A 5,706-nucleotide genomic window follows, 5' to 3' on the forward strand; every position below is an offset into this window, starting at 1 on the left:
TGCTTTATTTTTTTAATTTGCTGTATCTTTTTTTATGTGTGTACTCCAGAACAAACCCCATTTGGTTCAGTATTTGTTTCCCTACAATCTTTTGATTTTATTTATAGTACAGTGATACCTCGTCTTATGAACTTAATTGGTTCCGGGAGGAGGTTCGTAAGGCGAAACGTTCGTAAGACGAAACAATGTTTCCCTTGGGAAACAATGTAAAAGGGATTAATGTGTGCAAGGAAAAAAAACCCCCAAAACGGCACTCCGCTGGGCACCGCCGCACGGCTGTCACCTTTTGAAACAGCCGAGGGGCTTCTCGGCGTTCTCCCAAACCCGAACCCGAAAAGTTGGGCAAAAGTTCGGGAGGCCGCCGCCCGGCTGTCACCTTTTGAAACAGCCAGGGGGCTTTTCGGTGTTCTCCTGAACGCCAAACCCGGAAGTTCGGCAAAAGTTCGGGTTCGGCATTTGGGTTCGGGAGGCCGCCGAGAAGCGCCGCCGCCTGGCTGTCAGCTTTGCAGAAGAGCCGTGGAGCTGTTGGCAGGTCTGGAGGCTCAAACGGAGGTGGGGAATCCCAATAGCGAATTCCATGGGCGGAGCTTTGACGTCACGAAGACGTCCTTCCTGGAGTCCACGTTTCAGCCGGCCAGGAAGGACATGGTTTTAGTAAAGGGTTTTAGAATCCACTACTGCTTCAGAAACCGTAGGAGCTTCATCACTGGAGGCTTTCAAGAAGACACTAAACTGCCATCGGGTGCAGGTGCGTACTTGCGTGCCTGCGCGAGTGCCCACACTGATAATTCAATGCCTGAAGAGGGCGAAAACACTGGTGGCTGATCAATTTCCAATCACAATTCCAAGTGTTGGTTATGACCTATAAAGCCCTAAATGGCATCGGACCAGAATACCTCCGAGACCGTCTTCTGCCGCACGAATCCTAGCGGCTGATTAGGTCCCACAGAGTTGGCCTTCTCCGGGTCCCGTCGACTAAACAATGTCATCTGGCGGGACCCAGGGGAAGAGCCTTCTCTGTGGCGGCCCCAGCCCTCTGGAATCAACTCCCCCCCAGAGATTAGAACTGCCCCCCCTCCTCACCTTTCGTAAGTCGTTGAAAACTCACCTTTGTCGCCAGGCATGAGGTAATCGAGGTATCCCCCAACTGTCAAGGTTTGTGTATGGTTTGATTGGATTGGGTTTTTAAAATTGTTTTTATATTGGATTTGTACACTGTTTATTTTGTTGTGAGCCGCCCCAAGTATTTGGAGAGGGGCGGCATACAGATCTAATAAATTATTATTATTATTATTATTATTATTATTATTATTATTATTATTATTATGTCAGTACAACACAGCAAACGAGATCACTATGCTGGATTTCGTATTTCATCACCAGTCGGGCGCTTCCCAAGCACCTAGGACTGCGTGATGTAGCGGCGAATTATGTTTGCCGATCCCAGTAAAGCGGCTTTTTGCAATTGACAGATGGAGATTTTGTCAATTCCGATGGTTTTCAAATGTCCGCTGAGATCCTTTGGCACTGCGCCCAGCGTGCCAAGTACCACTGGAACCACTTTCACTGGCTTATGCCAGAGTCATTGCAGCTCAATTTTTAGATCTTCGTATTTCACTAATTTCTCTAGATTATTACTACTACTACTACTACTACTACTACTACTACTATTATTATTATTATTATTATTATTATTATTATTATTATTATTATTATTATTATCATCATCATCATCATTCCGGTGGACCCAGTAGGCTCATGTTTTGCCCTCCCCAGGCTCCAAAGGCTTCCCTGGAGTGGAAGGAGAGTAAAACACCCTCCCCCATCCCCACGGAGGCTCTATGGAAACCAAAAACGCCCTCCCAGAGCCTCTCTGTGAGTCACAAACCAGCTGACCAGCACACACCTGCAGGTTGGAGCTGAGCTAGGGCAACGGCTCGTGTGCCAGCAGATACGGCTCCGTGTGCCACTTCTAGCACCTGTGCCATAGGTTCGCCATCACTGGTCCACAGTAATGGTACGAATGCAAAACTTTAGATATACATTATTTGAATTGTCAGGAGTGCGTGTGTAAATTTTGCATTTCTTCAGACAGGTAGCGTAGCAGTGTTTCGAAATGGCATCTGTAAGTGATGTACGTTACAAGCAGCGTGTCGTCATTGAATTTCTCACTACAGATAAAGAAACTGTTGGGAACATTCACAAACGTTTGTTCCCTAAGACTTCCACTTGTTTGGGCCATTAAAGGATGTCATTCGCAGAAGACATTTTGAAGATGACGAAGAGGTGATTCGCGCAGTGCAGAAATGGCTTTGTGACCAGAACAAGGAGTGATACCGACAGGGCATGGTAATGCACCCCCCCCCCCCCCAAAAAAAAAGTGGTGCATTACTTTCTGGGTGAATCTTGTGTGTGTGTGTGTGTGTATCTTCCATATTTTACTCAGATCATACCACTCGCCCACTGTTTTCAGAATTCAGCTGGCATAGATCTGCTAGTTGGGAAATTTCAACATCCTCAGCACTAATTTGAAAATATTCCCCAAGGTACCAAATGTGGATTCCTTTTGAGACGTGAGCTCAGAAGCAACCCTCTGAAAACGAAAACTCTGCACACAATAACTTGCAAGCAGTAATGTACTCATTGTCCCAAAAGGTTACATCATACAACCTGGATCATTTAAAAGCTTTTAACATAAATAACCTACTTCAAATGTATGTCATTGAGCCGGGGTGACGCAGCAGGTAGAGTGCAGTACTGCAGGCCATTGAAGCTGACTGTAGATCTGTAGGTCAGCGGTTCAGACCTCATCACTGGCTCAAGGTTGACTCAGCCTTCCATCCTTCCGAGGTGGGTAAAGTGAGGACCCGGATTGTGGGGGCAATATCCTGGCTCTGTTAAAAAGTGCTATTGCTAACATGTTGTAAGCCGCCCTGAGTCAAAGGAGAAGGGTGGCATAAAAATTGAATAAATAAATAAAAATGAATGAATGAATGAATGAATAAATGTCTGAGCTCTCCATTATAAGCCCAGATCATTGCTCCAGCTGTATGCATTGTTCCTGAAAGCTTGCAATAACTTCACCCAGCAAAACTTACTTGCTTTTCTAATAAAAAGTGTTTTGCACAAGAAAAAAAATCCTTGATTACCGGTATTTCTGGCAGATTATGATGCCCCAGAATAGCATGCACAATAAAATACTTTTAATCGGGTTAGATAAAATCAAAATGCCGAATCCACTCCCAAATTGTTACATCTTACCTGGTAAGGGATTAGTGTCTGCCATGTAACGCCAACCAAACTGGTTCATTTATTTGTATCTTGCCTTCATTATTTTGATAAATAACCCAAGGAGGCAAACATACCTTATATTCCATCTTCTTCCTAGTTTCCTCACAACAACCCTGCAAGGTGTGTTAGGCTGAGATCATATGTCTTGGCCCAGTTGGCTTTCATGTCTAAGGAGGGATTTGAACTCATGGCATCACAGTTTCTAGCCTAGCGCCTTAGCCACTAGGACAGTGATGGAGAACCTTTATTTCCTCGGGTGCCAAAAGAGTGGGTGCGTGAGGTGCTGCAAAGTCCCTGATCAAGACAATGTCTTCAGAGGGGCTAAGAGCAACCCAGCCAAGGGGGGTCACTCACGAACGCGAATCCTAGAAAGAAGACTTGGACACATTTTCTCTCTGGGTGATGTGACACAGTATGGAGCTGTGTACCTCTTTTTATTTGGGAGCATAAGCAGATGGGGATAATTACACATACATGTCAAGTGATACACAAACATCCAATAACATAACTTCAAACATGACGTATCTTTGAGTCCTTCCTTTCCCCAGATATCACAAACCAATTTCCTCGAAACATTTCCTTTGAGCAAATGTTTCTCACACCTAATTTCTCTGAAGCCTTCTGCCTTATCACAACCAATCTCCTTTATCACAGTCTCGTCCTGTTTTGCTTCAGGCAATGTAAATTTCCCCCTTTGATCGTATAACGTCCTGTTTGGAGTGATGTATATTTGTTTATCAGTGAGATGTTTATTGAACCCTTTTATGGACAGTTGTCTTCCTGTTGCAAATTCACCAGAAATGCAGACTTAAGCAAGTTAATACCGTCCTATCCTGGCTATAATAGAATCAGGGTAAGCAGAGCATTTTTATGCTAGAGGTCCAGATATATATAATATGATATATTCCTATTCTAACATTTATGCTATACTGCAACAGGTGCACGCGCTATCGTGCTTGCACTAGTGCCCACACCCATAATTCAATGCCTGGGGAGGGCAAAATCAGCTTCCCGCACCCCCTGGAGGCCCTCTGGAGTTTGGAAACGGCCTATTTCCCAACTTCTGGTGGGCCCCGTAGGCTCGTGTTTCACCCTCCCCAGGCTCCAAAGGCTTCCCTGGAGCCGAAGGAGGGTAAAAACGCTCTCTCCCATTCTGCCGGAGGCTCTCTGGAAGCCAAAAATGCCCTCCCAGAGCCTCTGTGCGAGCCAAAAATCAACTGGCCGGCACACACCTGTACATTGGAGTTGAGCTAGGGTAACGAGTCATGTGCCAGCAGGTGTTCTGCCTGACTGCGCTCAGGCAATTCGTAACAGTCCAAGGAAAAGAAATCAAACACACACGTGCTCTTCTAATCAGCAAACTTGTATTAAACAAACAAAAAAGGGTTCATCAAAACGGTCCTTAGTGTCAGGAAACAATGATAGTGCAAAGCTTACTTCAGCTGCATACAAAACACAGGAAAAAGCAAACAGGCAACCTGCAAGGACAGAAACGTTTCAAGAGTCCTTTGAATCTTTGGAGCAAACAGCAAGTCCCAGAGGTTTCACCTCCCACATGCCTGAAAAAGCTGGGTTGAAATCCAAAGGCACGGAACAGAAACTTCAGAGCAGGAACCACAAAATAACAGATAAACAGCCACAGCTTGCCTTGTGCCTCTGTTCCCTTTTACTACCTTTAGCCCTCATTAAGGGAACCACACCCAGCCCTCAGTATAAGAACCACACCCAGCCCAGGTGCTACTCTGATGACCTGTAATAATCCTTCAATCAATTCCTCCTTTGCATAGCTCTTCCCCTATGCATGTCTATGAATTGGTCTTCAGAGGAATCCAAGGACAAAAGACTGTCTGAGTGACTGCATGCCAAATCCCCTGGGCTGTCTGCTGAGTCCTGCGAACCAGTGGCCTCATCCTCCTGGCTGTCTGCCACGTCTTCCTGGCTGTCAGCCAGGCTTTCGCACTCACTTTGTGCCGCATCTCTCCCATCTGTGGGAGCAACGGCTGGCCCAAGCCCAAACACAACACCAGGTATGGCTTCATGTGCCACCTGTGGCACCCGTGCCATAGGTTCGCCATCACTGCACTTGGCTTTCTTTTAGAATTTTAGGGCTTAGTGTGCCAACCCAGAAAAAAAGTTTTAATATGGTAGATTTGGAGCATCTTAAATCCCCATAAAACATCTCTAAGTTTGCCCATGTCCGACATGAAACCAAGATGTATGGGTAGTCTTCAACTTAAGACCACAATTGAACCCAGAATTTATGTTGCCAAGTTGGTCCCGTTTTATGACTTCTCCTCCCACATCTGTTAAGTAATCATGGTCCTTGTTAAATGAGTAGCACCGTTGTTAAATGAATCTGGTTTCCCCATTGACTTTGCTTGTCGAAAGGTGGCAAAAGGGGATCACGTGACTCCA

Source organism: Erythrolamprus reginae, chromosome 5 (genome assembly GCF_031021105.1).
Source record: "Erythrolamprus reginae isolate rEryReg1 chromosome 5, rEryReg1.hap1, whole genome shotgun sequence".
NCBI lineage: Eukaryota > Metazoa > Chordata > Lepidosauria > Squamata > Dipsadidae > Erythrolamprus > Erythrolamprus reginae.